The sequence below is a fragment of the Ascaphus truei genome, chromosome 6 (genome assembly GCF_040206685.1).
Source record: "Ascaphus truei isolate aAscTru1 chromosome 6, aAscTru1.hap1, whole genome shotgun sequence".
In the NCBI taxonomy this organism is placed as follows: domain Eukaryota; kingdom Metazoa; phylum Chordata; class Amphibia; order Anura; family Ascaphidae; genus Ascaphus; species Ascaphus truei.
In genome coordinates, this window is record NC_134488.1 from 26,693,388 (window position 1) to 26,712,157 (window position 18,770).

Below are 18,770 nucleotides of genomic sequence, written 5' to 3' on the forward strand. Positions count from 1 at the left end.
GGCTTTGAATAGAGAAGTGTTTGTCAATCAAGGTTTTTTTTACTCTTAGCCAACCCTGTCCTTACCAGAGAGCCAATAAAGGTAAGGTGAAGGGGGCTTTGCCTGTGCAATCTCTTGTAGAACATACAGTGACATCAGACAAAATGGAACAGCCAGAGAACACCAAACCCCCCCCCCCCCCCCTAAGTCTCCGCTCAGCGTGTTTATATAGCTTTCAAAGTGATTTTAAAAGAGTGTTAAATTTGGATCAAGAAAATGACATCAGCCCCCCAAGAAGTGACCCTTTAAACATGGCGCTAACATCCGGACACTTTGGTCCCAGAAAGGACTGCCCCATTAAGAGGGTCAGAGTGCTGTCATCTCCTTGCAAATTCAATCTACCCTGCTCAGCGGGCCTGCGGGTTTTAATGGTTACCGTACCCCCTCGGCCTCGTTTACTTTGGTAGGAGATGTGTTTGAACGCCCATGGGGGCAGGGCAAGAGAAAAGCAGCTGTGTGACTTCATTGTCCAAAATCCATCAATAGGTAAATTGTCGGACCTAATTATGTTTTCTTAAAGGCTGCGAATCCCTCCAGCTTGTGGGCTGGGAGATTTTATCTGCGGAGGCATGAGAGAGTGAAAGAAGGAGGCATTTCTGCTGCAGATAGAGGGTCCTATTCAACATGATATTACGGGACAGCTGGACAGCTGAGCGACGCCGAACATGGCGGCACACAGAGGGCAACTGTGAGGCCCAGCACCTGGGAGGGTTTCACTGAATGATTGCATTATTATTTAGAACTTTCTTGATATATTAAACACACACTGTCGGATACATTTTCCCCCCTTAATTGGGCTGTAGCCGCCTTTTACCCATTGTGTGCATTTGACGTAGCTACTGCGTCGTGGGGTCTGGTACTCCAGAGCGGGATCGGACAGTTGGTCATGGACATCTCGCCGTGACCGTGTCACCACAGCGGTGGTTGGCTGCCGAGGGACCCTTCGCCGCGGCCGGTCCGCCGCAGGACAATCGGCCGTCAACCGTTTAGCCAATAAGGCACGTTAATTTAAAGGGGTTTTAGTGGTTAGCGTAGGGGGTTAAGGATAGGGTTTTTACAGGAAGGGGTTACATTTTTAGGGTAGGGTGTAACGTTAAGATTAGGGGTTAAGATTAGGAGCTTTTAGGGTAAGGGTAAAGATTAGGGGTTTACCTTCGTGGCAAGATGTCCCCGCGGCGAGTGGAGTGGCGGCTAAATGCCGACGGCGACTTGGTCACGGCAAAATGGCCACGAACGAAAGTTCTAGTGTGCTCCAGAGGCCCCATGAAATACAAGCTACATCATAATCTACCCGCTCATTCTTCTAGGGGAGATCGCGTTGAACCCAAAGGGTTAAACGTAATCTTTCCTTTAACCAAACGGTCCCTGTCACCGGCAGAGCCATACCTGTCATCACAGGTGGTGACAGTCAGACAGCAGAGACACGCAGAACGCTGAACATGGCGGCACGCAGAGGGGAACCGTGACGTCCATTACATGGGATGATGTAGCTGGGTTTTTGTAAATTGATATTTAGGTCCCTTTTGATATATTAAAACACACAAAGTTTTTACCTTACGTGAAAACATCCAGATTCTTTTTTAAAGGCCCAGACAATCTGTGTAATCGGCTTCCTTATAAATACTTATCACTATTAAAGTAACTTTGACTTATTTGTATCTCGTGAAAAAAAAATGATAATAATAATGTATTTGGCTTTTCTACGGGAACAGAGAATTCGAGCGTATCTTATTTTAACCATTGGACCAGCGATGACTTCACCATTACTTTGCCAACAGAGAGCAGAAAAAGAAGAATTCAGCTGTGGTTTTGAAGGTTGACAAACAGACATTATATAATGTATGTATGTATGTCTTTATTTATATAGCGCCATTAATGTACATAGCGCTTCACAGCAGTAATACACGTGACAATCATATAAATAATACAAATAACACATAAAGGGAAGAAGTGCTTCAGCCATTAAAGTAACATTTAGGAAATGGAGTCCCTGCTCCGAAGAGCTTACAATCTAATTGGTTGGTAGGAAGAACGTACAGAGACAGTAGGAGGGCGTTCTGGTAAGTGTGTCTGCAGGGGGCCAAGCTTTATGTATCAGGTGTATAGTATCAGCCACGGTGCTACTCATACTGTATGCTTCCTTAAGCAAGTGTGTCTTAAAGGTGGATAGAGAGGGTGCTAGTCAGATATTGAGGGGATTCCAGAGGTGCAGGGCAGCCAGTGAGAAGGGTTTAAGGCGGGAGAGGGCTTTAGATACAAAGGGGGTAGAGAGAAGATTGTAAAATAGCATGTGTTTACCACGCAATATTAAACATTTAATTAATGATTGAATAATACTAATATGCCCCTTTTCGTTTACATTTTTTTTTTATTCTAAGAGGTGTCAATTAGCCCCATTTAACCTACAAAACGCGCCCCTGTTCTTTATTCCCTGTCACTTTAGGAGGAGCTGTTTTCTTTAGTTGGGGTGTAACCAGCCATTCATAGTTTTCATGTTTCTACTTAATTCTATAATTCCTTCCCTTTTTATTAACGACGTACTGGTTTATTTTCTCACCAGAAGTGGCAATAACCCGCAGGGCGGGTGCCAAAGCTTTGCTACTGAAACAAGCGCCCGGCGAATCGGCGAGCCGGGCAGGAAAACATTTTTTTTTTTTTTTTGTATTATGTTTGTGTCGAATTTCTGAGATTATTTAACAAGTGGGCAGCGAAATACACTCGGCAAATTGAATGCAGCTGTGGGGCAGCGTTTGAAAAATGAAAGACTCCTCTGATTGAAAAGAGACCAGCGGACGAGCATTCCCAATAGCAATGTTTTCAGAGCAAATACGGGCACCTTTAGCAATACATTGCAGGCTGTTTTCGTTTTCTATTCCTTGCCGACTCTTATCAGAAATCATAAAGGCTTCGCAGTGTCTCCGGCAGACATATGTTCAGTTATCTGAGTTTGCATTGGAGGGGCAGTCCTTGCCAAGGACAAACGTGAACTATAGACAGTAGCGTGTTTTATTCCGGCGTGTATTTTTGTGACGGGGTTTAATATCTGATGCTGTGTTCGGGAGATATGAGCGTTTGAAATATTCAGTGTCCGGGAGGTTAAAACGGAGCTCTTCCCAGAGCAGACGGATGAGGGACCTGTCCATGAATCTGTGACCTCATCAACCTTCGGCCCGGAAGCACCTTTGAGCTGCGCTGGGTTCCCCACAAAATGATGGACTTGCACTGGCTGTGCATTACTTATCTCGAGCACTGGTGGAGAGCAGGCAGTGGGCGCAGGGCAAAATGTTTGCGTAACCCTGCTGTAGACCTGCTGTAGACCACGTCTTCTCCTTCAGATTCCCCATACTCTTGGTATCCACAGCAGAGCGCTATCCTGGATTTCCTATCATACTTTCAGTGTCTAACACCTCCTCCACCTACGCCGATCTCTCTGTGGGCGTACCGAAGGGGTCTATCCTGGGACCACTTCTCTTTTCACACTCTCTAGCTGACCTTATCACATCTCTTGGGTTCAAATGCTGATGACACACACATTTACCTTTCAACCCCTGACCTGCTGTACAGACCAAAGTCTCTGAATGTCTTTCTGCTATATCACCGTGAATGGCCCTCCGCCAACTTAAACTTAACATATCAAAGACTATGCTCCTCATACTGTTCTACTTCTCACTTCTACATTACTGTTGGCAGTACCATCCCACACACAGTATCACAAGCACACTGCCTAGGTGTCACACATTTGATCTTCCTTCACATTCTCCTCTCACATTCAGAATGTAGCTAAAACCTGCTGTTTTTTCCCTCATAGCATTGCAAAGATTCGCCCTTTCTTCTGCACCTCTAACGCAGGCCCTCATTCTCTCCCTTCTCGACTATTGTAACCTTCTACTGTCCGGCCTTCCTGCCTCTCACCTGTCTCCGCTACAATCTATGCTAAACGCTGCTGCTAGAATCACTTTACTCTCTCCTAAATCTTTCTCATTGTCTACCCTGCTGAAATCCCTCTCCTGGCTTCCTATTAAATCCTGTATTACTTACAAATTTCTCCTCTCTTTTAAGGCTATACACTCTTCTGCCCCTCCTAAAATCTCAGCCCTAATTTCTCGCTATGCCCCATCCCGACTCTTGCGTTCTGCTCAAGGATGTCTTCTCTCTACCCCTTTTGTATCTAAAGCCCTCTCCCGCCTTAAACCTTTCTCACTGACTGCCGCACACCTCTGGAATGCCCTTCCCCTCAATGCCCGACTAGCACCCTCTCTATCCACCTTTAAGACACACCTTAAGACACACTTTAAGACACTGCTTAACGAAGCATACGAGTAGCTCTGTTGGCGGATACTATACATTTAATATGCACAGATTTTGACCACTTACAGACGCACTTACCAGAACACCCTCCTACTTTCTCTGTACGTTCTCTCTACTTATCGCTTAGATTAGTCGGAGCAGGGAGTCCTTTTCCTAATGTTACTTTTATGTCTGAAGCGCTTATTCCCATTATGTGTTATATTATTATGTCACGTGTATTACTGCTGGGAAGCGCCATTTACATAGATGGCGCTATATAAATAAAAGTATACCTGCATACAGTTCAGAAAATAGTGCGATAGAAAAACATGGCTGATAGAATTAGGCTAAGGCCCCGCTCCCTCCATCAGCGCTCCCGCACTGCAGACAGGCGGGGCGCTGACAGACACAGACCGCGATATGCGGTCTGTAGGGAGCGGGAGCCGGAGGTGGGCGGGAGTGGGAGGCTTGAGCGGGAGGGGGGCGTGGCTTGAGCGGAGGGACCCGCTACTCTCCCCCCCCCCTCCCTCCCTCCACGGCTCGGGCTGGAGCTGCTGATTGAAGGTAAATAAAGCAACACACACAGGCACTCATACACACGCACGCACGCAGGCACACACACACACACACACGCAGGCACTCATACACACATACACAAACACAGAAAGGCACACACACACATACACACAGACAGGCACTCACGCTGCTTTCACTCCACACTCCTCTCCGCTCCCCGAAGGCTCTTCTCATCCCGAAGCCTCCCCTCCTCATTGGCTCACAGCCACACCACGTGACGCGTCGACGCTAGGGATCACAATTCTCTTGTATCCGCTAGCGGCTGACGCGTCACAGCGTGTAGTGAGCTGTACAGCCAGGGGGGACCGGGACCGGCTCCGCAGGATTCCCCTGCTGGTGGGGAACTCGCGTGTGGCCGCCCGCGCCACCGGGCGCAGCGGGTCCCAGCCCTTAGATGGAGCTTTAATGCCAGTCTCATGAAATTAATAATCATTTTGGGGGAGGGCTGGGTAGGGAGGTGAGGGCAATAAACTAGAAGGATAAGACCAGCAGGGATTTCAGGGAGACCTTGATACTACTAAAACTGTTAAATCAGTAGATTTTGAGATTATTTTGAAAATTGTTAATCTTTCATTTAAACACACAGTGACAAATCCCTGCCAAGTCTCCCCGTGTTCACAAGTTAACGTTAAAATAACAGATACACAAATACTCATAGGTGTCAGGTTTGAGTAAAATATCCCACTGTCGTTAGTACATGTTGTACTTAATAGGAATTGGCTGGTACCTTAAAGTAGCAATCTGTGAGATATATATATATATATATATATATATATATATATATATATATATAAATAAACGATTCCTGCGCTCCTACCAATTAGGCTAAAATAAAATAATAATCTCTTGAAAAAGGGTAATTTTGTTAAACCCTTTGGCCAAAGCATTTATAAGCCTGCATGCCACGTCAAGGCATAACCGTATGCAGGTACCTACACTAAATATATGTAATAGTTGTCCCGTGGACTGGTGAAAAAATGTGTGAAAGCCCTGAAGGGGTTAAATAAACATAAGCTTATGTGAGTGGTGCAATTAAAATCTGGCTGAACCCAGTGTCATAGTTACACTGGCGACACACTTTATTCGAGCTCGGCTAGTCCCACGAATTCGGGTATACCCGGGTGTATTGAGGTTTGTGACTGTTTTCTGCCCGAGTGCATTGAGTTATTTTCCAGGCAGGGATTGAAGCATTTTATTCCCGCTGGCTGCAATACTGCACAGTATATATATATATATACTGCATTACAATTCATGAATTTATGCCATCTGGTAGACACGCGAAGCATTGCAGCCTATTAAATCCTAATCATTATCATTTAACAGATCAGCCGCCCATCAGCCAGGCATGAACCCAGGCTGGGAAGGCAAATGCAACGGGGCTTGTCAGAGGTGAGGAGTGGCGCATTCCAGGTATCTGCCAGGTACATACCGGGTATTTGCTCGAATAAAGTGTGTCGGTGCAGTACCTTACTGAGAGGCAAACTGTGGGTGCACAAATTCCATTGTGAATATAATAAAACTTACACATATTTCTCACTGTCAGCCTTATACATTCAACTACTCTTCAATGGAGGGTGATGTCCAGACTGACACGGGGGTGTATTATACCTGCACTAATCCGGTTTTTTTGGACTTTGTCCCAGGTCCCGACTTAAAGAAAAAAGTCCCGTTTTTTTTCACACTTGCCGGCCGCGCATGTTAACTAGTGATGGGCACTAGCTGTTTGCGCATGCACGGTTGGCATTCGCCATTCGCCATTCGCTAAATGTGTCCTGGGGAAAATATGGTCCCCCTATCCGGTGGTCACCCTATCCGGAGCTAAAATGCAGCACTTCAAGCTCCTCCAGTTCCTGAGATATTTACATTTCTCAGAAGTTTGGTCTGGGAGCAACAATATGGCCACTGGAGTGAGCTGCACTCTGGCAGCCAATAGAAAGCTGTGACATCATCGTGAGATGACATTGCATTGGGTGACCCCATAGCCATCTTTTTAGTGTCAAAAGTAAACAAAACACATATGTATCTCGGCAATCGAGGGGTCATCGGACCTTTGAGTTCTGTGGTTCAGCTTCGGGGTACATCCTGGTTCATATAGGGTAAAAACAATCATAATTTAAGGGGGGATTGTTGCTTTAACCTACTGATTTGCCCTCTCTGTGAGTGACATATTCTTTCTATGTTATTCTTCTTGATGCCAATCCCACTGAAGTTTAGAGGGACAACAGATGTATGAAAAAGACAAGTGGAATTCCTTTCAAAACTATACATCAAATAAGTTAAGGTGGATAAAAAAGTGACAAAAACCCTCTACCATACAGTAAATATAAATACCACTTGTGAGCACATTCAGGTGTCTTAGACAGGTCTGCAACCCTGTCTTTTCCCATTATCTCTTAGATAAAAAATACTTCCACTGCAGCAAGGGATTCTGGGAAAACTACAAAAGTAAACATTTTACCAGCAAACATCAATAATCCACGTGACTGGGTTGAGACCATACAAAGTCCCATATGTGACCTGCCCCTTTGTCTGTTTGGACTCTGGATAACATCCAATTGGGTTATCGAGGTGTAATAAGCTTTTATTACGGGCAGAGCACTGAGATAACGTCCCCTCCCCTGCAAGAGAGACTGATATCCGGCCTGACTTCACAGGTTTATACATCAACAGAGTTTCTAGCACACAAGGGCAGCCCTGGAGATTATCGTGAAGTTGCTGATCGATTAGTACCAAGATGGGACTATTTGATCCATATTACAAAGCAAAAATGTTACATGAAGTCATTTTCTGCTGGTGGAAGATGTATGACGCTTGTTCATCTTGTGTCTTACATTTGACGCAGATCTCTTAAGCGCTGGAGTTACTGTTACCTATAGACAGCTGATTTACAGGCATACCCCGGTTTAAGGACACTCACTTTAAGTACACTCGCGAGTAAGGACATATCGCCCAATAGGCAAACGGCAGCTCACGCATGCGCCTGTCAGCACGTCCTGAACAGCAATACCGGCTCCCTACCTGTACCGAAGCTGTGCGCAAGCGGGGAGAGTATAGAGCCTGTTACACATGCGTTATTTACACCAGTTATGCACGTGTATGACGATTGCAGTACAGTACATGCATCGATAAGTGGGAAAAGGTAGTGCTTCACTTTAAGTACATTTTCGCTGTACATACATGCTCCGGTCCCATTGCGTACGTTAATGCGGGGTATGCCTGTATTTCACATAGGAGAAATTCAAACGGTTACTAGTTACACACAGAATCCCAGCAAGCTCAAGAAACTCCAAAACATACCACATATGTTTTTTTTTTTTTTTTGAGCTTGCTGGGATTCTGTGTGTTTATTCACTTTTTCCAGCAGGTCTCAGCTGTTTGGAGGTTAGTGACCCCTCCCCTCCCCCCCAGGGTTTAAACTCGCCCTCCCCACTTTCCAAGTTAGCAGGTCTTTTTCATGTTGCTGGATTTGGACAGATCCACTGTGATCATTCTCCCTTCCTAATATAGAGGTAAATGGGAATTTTAATCAGGTAGTGCTAGGAAGAAAAATGCACACAATGCGCACCAGGGATTAAAATGATGTAATTTTTAGTGTTAGGACCTGCTAATTTGGTCATGCCTTGATGTGGCTTGCAGACTTATAACGCTTTGGCCAAAGGGTTTAAATAAATGACCCCTTTTCAAGAGAATATATAGTTATTTCCCTGTGTGTTTTTGTCATAGTGGATGTAGCTTTGGGCTTTTCTGTCTTTTGTTGGTTACTAGTTACAGGCACAAATGTATGTCTCGTTATAATATTGCGCTACATTATTCAGTTACTTATATACTGTACCTCCAAATAGAGTCACTAAACAACAAAAAAGGCAGCGCTAATGAATAACTACTAGAAAATGGCCAGCAGCCTGGGATATAACTCTGACACCCTAGGTCAGATACAGAGAGAAGAAAAAAGTTATATCTATGGCGCTTGGCCCACAAATTAATAAAATGTATAAAGAAATTTTATACAACCAGATGGAAGGTGGTGTCCACTTGGGCTCTCCTCGTGAAGACGATAAATAATAGACAAACGATTGCTGAGACAAAACAAATGACTGATGTAAATAAAAAATAAAATCGTTTGTCTGTTATCTGTGAGTAGTGTTGTATGTTTGTTAGTTACTGGATTACACTATGTCTGTTATCTGTGAGTAGTGTTGTATGTTTGTTAGTTACTGGATTACACTATGTCTGTTATCTGTGAGTAGTGTTGTATGTTTGTTAGTTACTGGATTACACTATGTCTGTTATCTGTGAGTAGTGTTGTATGTTTGTTAGTTACTGGATCACACTATGTCTGTTATCTGTGAGTAGTGTTGTATGTTTGTTAGTTACTGGATCACACTATGTCTGTTATCTGTGAGTAGTGTTGTATGTTTGTTAGTTACTGGATTACACTATGTCTGTTATCTGTGAGTAGTGTTGTATGTTTGTTAGTTACTGGATTACACTATGTCTGTTATCTGTGAGTAGTGTTGTATGTTTGTTAGTTACTGGATTACACTATGTCTGTTATTTGTGAGTAGTGTTGTATGTTTGTTAGTTACTGGATTACACTATGTCTGTTATCTGTGAGTAGCGTTGTATGTTTGTTAGTTACTGGATTACACTATGTCTGTTATCTGTGAGTAGTGTTGTATGTTTGTTAGTTACTGGATTACACTATGTCTGTTATCTGTGAGTAGCGTTGTATGTTTGTTAGTTACTGGATTACACTATGTCTGTTATCTGTGAGTAGTGTTGTATGTTTGTTAGTTACTGGATTACACCATGTCTGTTATCTGTGAGTAGTGTTGTATGTTTGTTAGTTACTGGATTACACTATGTCTGTTATCTGTGAGTAGTGTTGTATGTTTGTTAGTTACTGGATTACACTATGTCTGTTATCTGTGAGTAGTGTTGTATGTTTGTTAGTTACTGGATTACACTATGTCTGTTATCTGTGAGTAGTGTTGTATGTTTGTTAGTTACTGGATTACACTATGTCTGTTATCTGTGAGTAGTGTTGTATGTTTGTTAGTTACTGGATTACACTATGTCTGTTATCTGTGAGTAGTGTTGTATGTTTGTTAGTTACTGGATTACACTATGTCTGTTATCTGTGAGTAGTATTGTATGTTTGTTAGTTACTGGATTACACCATGTCTGTTATCTGTGAGTAGTGTTGTATGTTTGTTAGTTACTGGATTACACTATGTCTGTTATCTGTGAGTAGTGTTGTATGTTTGTTAGTTACTGTATTACACTATGTCTGTTATCTGTGAGTAGTGTTGTATGTTTGTTAGTTACTGGATTACACTATGTCTGTTTTTATATCTTTTACATTATTTATCGTCTTCGTGAGGAGAGTCCAAGTGGACACCACCTTCCATCTGGTTGTATAACTTTTCTTTATATATTATATTCATTTGTGGGCCAAGCGCCGTAGATATAACTTTTTTTCTTCTCCAAATAGAGTCACCTATATCCTACGTGAAGAGGTACCTGGGACCGCACCTGAGAAATAACCTAATTTAAATATGCAAAGTACGTTATAAAAGGATTTCTCTTAGCACATTTCCCAGGTATGTCAGGTGTAGTCACAGGCATCTTTCCATATAACCGCTCCCTATAGTTCCTCCCCGAACTGCTCCTATATCTGCTCCCTATAACTCCTCCCCTAACTGCTCCCTATGACTCCTCCCATAACTGCTCCCTATAACTCCTCCCATAACTGCTCCTATAACCGCTCCCTATAACTCCTCCCCTAACTGCTCCTATATCTGCTCCCTATATCTCCTCCCCTAACTGCCCCTATAACCGCTCCCTCTAACTCCTCCCCTAACTGCTCCTATAACCACTCCCTATAACTCCTCCCCTAACTGCTCCTATAACCGCTCCCTATAACTCCTCCCCTAACTGCTCCTATAACCACTCCCTATAACTCCTCCCCTAACTGCTCCTATAACCGCTCCCTATAACTCCTCCCCTAACTGCTCCTATAACCACTCCCTATAACTCCTCCCCTAACTGCTCCTATAATCACTCCCTATAACTCCTCCCCTAACTGCTCCTATAATCACTCCCTATAATTCCTTCCCTAACTGCTCCTGTAACTGCTCCCTATATCTCCTCCCCTAACTGCTCCCTATAACTCCTCCCCTAACTGCTCCTATATCCGCACCCTATAACTCCAGCACAGGTATCTCAATGAGTGGCTCAGTCAGAATTCTACCTGTGCTGAAGCAGGGATAGCCCCACTATCTGGCCAATTGGTGGCCTTGAGCACTGGAGTTGGCTACCCCCAGACCCATGGCACTGTATGGGTGCGGCTGCAGGGAGAATCAGTCTGCTCTCTGTGTATCATGGGGTATATCACACGAGAGAGAGATAAGTAGACACATACATACAATATATTAGGAAGAGACCAAATCAGTATATATTGATAAAAAAAAATATATATATATATATATATTATGAGAACCCCAATATACCATCAGCCCTCTCTAATAATATCAGCACATTACACGACTAGCGTTACCAGCTGTGCCAGCGATTATCTGTACGGTGAGAAGCGTGGTAATCCACACTCACTGATGCAGAAACTTCTATTCAAGTGAGTGTAACAGCTCATTATCCTGCTTCTCACAATACTACGCTGAACACTGCGCTTATGTTATACACACCTGTTTTCTATGCACAGTAATTACCTGACAGTCCTTCCTCACCGCAATGATGTCATTCCGAGGGGATTAAGGTGCTTTAAAGAGACCTTTTTTTTTTTTTAAAGTATTTTTTATTTATAGATTTAACTGTCTTCCCTTCTCCGGCGGTATGTCCCCCCTGTACGGTCCTGTCAAAATGGCTCTGCGACGTCAAATGGTGTCGCCATTACAACGGGACGTCACGTGACGACATGTCGATCCGGTGCCGCAGGGCGTCCTGTTGTCATGGCAATATGACCCTGCGTGGCGCCGTGATGTCACGTCACGGGAGCCATTTTGACCATGCAGGGGGAGATGCCGCCCAAGAAGTCAGTGAAGACTTCCGGGTCGGACAGCTGAGGCATGCTGCTGCACAGCCGTCCTCCTTTGCTCCCGCCGTCCAACTCCTCTGACTGCTGCCCTGCTCTGGCTGTTCTCCGTCCTCTTTTGCAGACGCCATCTCCCAGTTTGCGCCCCTTGTAACCCTGTAGCCTGGAGATCGGTTAGCGAAACCCGTAGTCTCCGGTCAAACCCGGAGTGGTGGCAACCCTACCCATCACAGTGGACCCTTATCTCCAAATCCAACTAATTCCCTTCCCTGTTAGCCCCCTTTTTTGCAGTGTGCCGGGCCCTCCTCAACTGTGCATCTCACACACGAGCTGTGTCGCTAAAGCGGACGCAGAGAAAAGGCTTTGGGGTAGGGGTGGTTTTGGGGGCAGGGAGTCAGAACACTTGCCGGCGGTCTCCACCAGGGCTGTGGAGCCATTGGGGATTTCGACCTTGGACGCGTACTTAATAACCTGATGTGTGTGAGATCACTATGTGTTGGAGAGGAGTTTTCACAGGCAAAGCCCCCCTCTCTCTTCACTCATTAGTATTAGTTCTAACAGAGACAAGGTGGGCTATTGGTAGAGTAAACCCTTGATTGAGCCACCTGTGCTGAAGCAGTGATTGCCTGAAAAGCCGACCTGTTGGTGACCCCTGAGTCACCCCTAGTCTACAAGGATACGTAGAAATCAATACAATAGGCTTAATCCATGGCACTCATTTGGGATTCATTCTCGTCAAAGGCCTGCGAATTAAGATCTACTCATTTCAATGGCGTCTGAATCTTCCCAAGCAAGGGGAAGCCGGTTTTACCGCAAATTAAACAGAGGCGAAAAAAAGTCTCCCGCCAGACTGGGGGGATTTATTTATCAGACTACGGGGACAGCCAGGAGACTTATATAAACCCCTTTGATGGGAACCAGCCAGCATGGCTAATCCAACCCCTTAACGAAACGACGACGTAAATAGGGAACGGCACCAGATTTAGTAAAGATAAAAGTCTCACGGCTTGTAATGGGACTCCTGCTTTCGATAAATGTCTCTTCTGTTCTAGATTTGCAGGCAGGAGACTTTAATAACACATCAATACTGTCCTTTTGCACCGTGTTTCTTTTTTTATTTTTTTTAATGCCTGAAAGGAAACCGAATACGTTTAAAATCAATTTAAATAATATTTATGCTGCGTTCAATAAGAGCCAGGCGCAGCTGCTCACAATATCCAATGCGGCACTATCGTTCCCCTTGAAAAGCCTCTGGTAGGGAAAGGGTTACTGGTAAGCGTATGAAATTAGGCAGGGAATTGAAATGCAGACACAGAAAATCCCTGCCTTAAGGATCTCACGTTGTAATTAGTAATTCGCTAACATGGAAATAACGTGACTCACAAAAAAAAAATCTCATTTCAACTTTGCATGTAATTGGGCAACTAATATTGGATGGACAGGGAAGGGCTCAATCAGTGACGTTTTAATAGGGTTGTCAGGTGTCCAGTATTGAACCGGACTGTCCTGTATTTGGACACTTTGTCGAGTAAAGCATTAGAGGTAATACTGGACATGTGTTACCTCTCTGGACACAGTGATCTGACCGGCTTGGGGGGCCGCGGGATTTCCCCGAGCAGGAAGAGAGCAGGGCTGCTGCTAGGGGGCTGGGCAGCTTCCTCCATCCTGATTGGCTGCTGCCGGGTAATGCAGCCAATCATGAGGAGGTAGCAGGAGCCTGAGGCTGGGGCCAAGGAGAGGAGGAAACAGCGTGGAGTGGACAGCAGCGAGAGGTCTGTGTGTGTCTCTCACCTTTCAGCATTGTGTATACATATATACACACACACACAATGGCGCTAACTAAATATATCCAATAAATAATTAGTGATAAAAGGTGACTATAGTGATTATAAATACTGATAAATGCGTGTGAGATACACACTAATACAGAAAGGTGTGCAACTGATAAAGACAATAAAAGAAGATGCTGTAAATAAAAGCAAGCCTGTGGTATTCAAAATCCTTACCACAGTGTTCAAAGTGAAAAATCCAAGTGTGTATTATAATAGCAGAGGCAGATCCGCAGCTTTTAGAAGGGATGGCACACACACGGTTCTTTATTGAAATAAATACATTTTACTTTCCTTAGGCCAGGGTGACAGCACATTTTCCCCTACAAAAACACTACTGAACTCTCTCACACACTTTCACACTCACTCACTATCTCTCTCCCACCATTCTCTCTTTCCCCCCATTCTCTGTCTCTCCCCCCCTATTCTCTCCCCCCACATTCTCTCTGTCTCTCTCTCTTTCTCCCCATTCTCTCTCCCCCCTCCACATTCTCTCTCTGTCTTTCTCCCCATTTTCTCTCCCCCCTCCACATTTTTCTCTCTCTTTCTCCCCATTCTCTCCCCCCCCCCACATTCTCTCTCTCTCCTCCACATTCTCTTTCTCTCTCGCACATTCTCTCTCCCCCACATTCTCATTTTCTCTCTCCCCCACATTCTCATTCTCTCTCTCCCCCACATTCATTCTCTCTCTCCCCCTCTCTCTCCCCCTCTCTCTCCCCCTCTCTCTCCCCCTCTCTCTCCCCCTCTCTCTCTCTCTCTCTCTCTCTCTCGATCCCTCACCCACATTTTCTCTCTCTTTCTCCCCATTCTCTCTCTCTCCCCCATTCTCTCTCTCTCCCAATTCTCCCCCCCCCCAATCTCTCCCCATTCTCTCTCTCGCTCCACTCTAACTCCCCATTTTCTCTCCCCCCCCCATTCTCTCTCTCCCTCCCCCCCCCCCCCCCCATTCTCCTCCACCATTCTCCCTCTCTCTATCCTCCCTTGCTCTCCCTCTCAGGAGACAGGAATTCAGCGTATATCTACTAGAAGCAAGTTTATTATATCTTATCTCTTAAGCACTAGGGAGACACAGAGGTCAAAGTGTGAATCTACAAGGGGGTCGTGTACAAACAACACTACATATATATGTACAGTATATACAACAAATGGCAAGATAGTGGGCACTGGGTACACACCTCAATACATGGGTGGCATAATCTGGTGAGTGCACGAATCATAGTCATAAAATATAGTAATACCTTACCCAAACCCCCTGATTGGGGTAAAAGACGAGGCAGCACATCTCACATAGACCTTCATTATCACTGCCCCGATGAAGCTTCCGTTTGGGAGACCGAAACGTTGGTTGTATTATGTGCACTATGTACACTATTTCCTACACCAATATGAGATGTACTGTCTCATCTTTTTCCTGGATCTGCGGGTTTGGGTAAGGCAGGGGTGGGCAACTCCAGTCCTCAAGGGCCACCAGCAGGCCAGGTATTAGGGATATCCCTGCTTCAGCACAGGTGGCTCAGTCATTATGCAAAAATTGAAGTGGGCACAGTTGCACTACTTTTTTTAACCCAGCGAAGGAGTTAAGCCGCTGCAATCACTGTTACACATGCCCTTCGTAGCCCAGCAAAGTATCAGCTGGTAATGATTTGCAATATACCCCAAATTATTTCTCCTTAACCGTAGGAGCCTCACAACGAATTGAAAGAACGGAGATGACAACCTGTTTCTCATTAACTGGGACCATCTCATGGTTTCCCAATGCCTTTCAGAGCACATAGGGGAAATCCACAGGATAGGGCTTTATAAAAAAAAACAAATAGCAGCGAGACAACAGCAATCGTGTGTGTATATATATATATATATATATATATATATATATATATATATGTGTGTGTATGTGTATGTGTATGTGTATGTGTATATATATATATATATATATGTATGTGTATGTGTATGTGTATGTATATGTATGTGTATGTATATGTATGTGTATATATATGTATGTGTATATATATGTATGTGTATGTGTATATATATATGTAAGTGTATATGTATATATATTACACTTAGTTAAGTTATGGTGGGTAAAAAAAGTGGCAAAAACACTCCACAGTAAAGCATATAGCAAATGGAAATATTACTGTGCGCTCATTTGCATGTCTTAGACAGGTCTGCAACCCTGCCTTTCACCATTATCGCCCAGCACACAGTGCTTCCACTGCAGCAAGGGATTCTGGGAAATGACATGCAAATGAGCACACAGTGCCACCTTCTGCTTCAAAACCATATGACATGGTCCCCTACACGCTTATGTGTGCTGCATTGCACACCTTTTGAGCACAGCCTATATATATATACACTGACAGTTAATCACGGTCAGAACATCTGTCTCATAACGCCATTTATTTCAGGCAAACACACAAAATACGACGATATTGGTCACAAACGGCCTTTCTTCAGGTAAGTGGTTTGAATACTAGTATTACCAGTCCGTCTAATGTATACACGCAGCCGCCAATGTCCCATGATACTCTATTCCTTGCAAGGACGCTGTAGAGCAGGGGGGGCCAACTCCAGTCCTCAAGGGCCACCAACAGGCCAGTATTTCAGGATATGCCTGCTTCAGTGACTGAATCGGTGGCTCAGTCAAAGACTATAGTCTTCTCTAGACTATCGTCGAAGACTGAGCTAACTGCGCTGAAGCATGGATAGCCTGAAAGCCTGGCCTGTTGGTGGCCCATAAGGACTGGAGTTGGCCACTCCACTGAGTGCCTATATATGAATGCTGTTCTCTCCCTTCTATTTTTTTACATATTGCCAGAGTGGTTACAGTGACGAAAACTATTTATTTTATTTAAAAACTAGTACCTATAGATTTTTGTGTTGTATCTTTTCGATTTTGTTTGCTTATTTGTATCACCATTGATATGGGGATGGGTGCGGGGGTGGGTAGGGGTTATTGAGTAGGGGAAATCAATTGAGATAGAACACCAACAAACTTTTTAATTATATCATTCAACCTATTGGGTCTGGAGGATGACTCAGCCAGCCCTGTTTTCATTTTCATGTTCTTAAACCCTACACAGCTAATTTCCCCCCTAGCAGCAATTCATTGTTATAGGATATATAAAATCAGGACTGGTTAATCCTAATATTAAAAATCAGGAGGCCACTCTACAAAGCTTTCCCTAAAACTAAAGGAGGTGAACTTTATGGGTGGGTGAGGATTAGAAGATATTCCTTAAGCGGGGGGGAAAAAACAGAACTATTTATCCAATAAAATACTCTTTTTGAAAAGGATCATAGAACATCCAAGAGGTAAAATCCATTCTCACAGGAAATGTAAAGCCAGAACTACCCCCTAACTTAGAAATGTGTGCAAGATAAAACCACTCCGTAAAAATGCTAGCCCTTAGAAATCATGTCATCCTATATAGCCCCTTTTGCATTATATAGGTTATTAATTTAAGTGGAAATGATACGATAGAGATTTAATAACACCAAAGGCTGGTTAACCCTATACCTAGAAATCAGGTCATCCAATAGGGGATATAAAACCAGATCCATTCTACCCATGGAAGTCGGGAGATTTCTTGTGTAAAATCTCTTTTGCTCTTCATTAGAGTATGGGCTACTCAGGATCAGGGCTATATCTTGGTATATTCTATTGGGATGGGATAAACAAGACCAGGACTGGGACTAACAGATCCAAAGAAATCAGGAGGTTGACATATGAGGGTTCATAAGTAATTATAAGACCTAACAGTGCACATGGATCTCCCAAGCCTATGATAAGCATTACAACACAACACCAGGCAGTTAGTTCATTCGTACGTGTTGTAAGCCTGACTGATCACCCCACCTCTCCAAAGATAGGGAGAGACCTCTTTCCTTCAACTCAACCCCACATCTTCCTCCTCAACAGCATCATCTCTCCAGCCAGCCAAACCAAACACCGGTAAAAACTGTCACTAGGAAATCAAGTCACTCAATAGAAGATATAAAAACCCAAGTTGATCTTTCCTGGAAGGCACAAGATTTCCTAAATAAAACCCTATTTGAACTACCCGGAATTGTGGATTACTTAACATCAGGGATATATAGGTGAGATCAATTGGGACTGACCCCAAATAATTTGGACATTCCCATATAAAGCTAATGGTTTTGTAAGGCATTTCCAGACACATCGTGTACATAAGCCTCCTTACCCCAATAATAAACATCACAGCTCATCACCAGCCAGTTAGACGATGATTCTTACCTGCTCTGAGTCGGCACACCTCTCACAAGTTAGGGAGAGACCTCCACTCTTCCAGTCAACACCACCTCTTCCTCTTTTAACATGATGAGCTTCCCCTGTGTGCAGACGCTGGTCCCACTGGCTTGATCTCTAGACAAAATGATCTGTCCCTTTTTTCACAAGAGTTCCTCATACAGCCATGTTGTAACTCCAATGTGATCCTGTTTTTCAGGCTCAACCACTTCTCATTCAGGTGCTCTGAGTGTTTCTTGTAATATTATTCAGTTTCTCTCCGCCGCCTCCTGCTCCTGTGCACTGTATGTTCTGTAAATGAGTAGCTATTTGGACAGTACGCTGATTCTACTCCCACCTCCCCCTGGATAATTTCCATGAACCACAGGCCCAGCCCATGTCTCAGTGTCGCTGTAAAACTCTTATGAGCCTCAGAGATTAAATTTAGTTTATTTTCTAGACTGTGGACAAGCGACCGCAACCTAGTCAGAGACAAACCGCACCGATTATTCCAGGTTTAGCAGCTACACCGTAATAATGTAGGTTGCTAGATTCCTAGTATAATTCATGGCGTTGCTTGTTACTAAAATTTGGCGTTCGATTTGAAAAAGAAAAGGGCGACATTTATTAAACATTGAGGATTCATTCATGCCGTGAAGATAAGAAGGGGGAGGCTTTATAAAAGAAATCCCCTTTTTTCTTTAAAAAGAAAGCGGAATTGTACTGTAGGTTTGTTAAT

At 44.0% G+C, this 18,770-nt stretch overlaps 1 protein-coding gene across 1 annotated transcript in view; it reads right to left on the reverse strand.

The window, feature by feature from the left end:
• The window catches only part of NCMAP (non-compact myelin associated protein), a 53,072-nt gene extending 34,705 nt beyond the window's left edge, over nucleotides 1–18,367 (reverse strand). Inside the window, exon 1 of the mRNA XM_075603720.1 lies at nucleotides 18,041–18,367. The gene's annotated coding sequence lies outside the window, so the exon portion shown is untranslated. The remainder of the gene's footprint in view (nucleotides 1–18,040) is intronic.
• Between the last annotated feature and the right edge of the window lie 403 nt (nucleotides 18,368–18,770).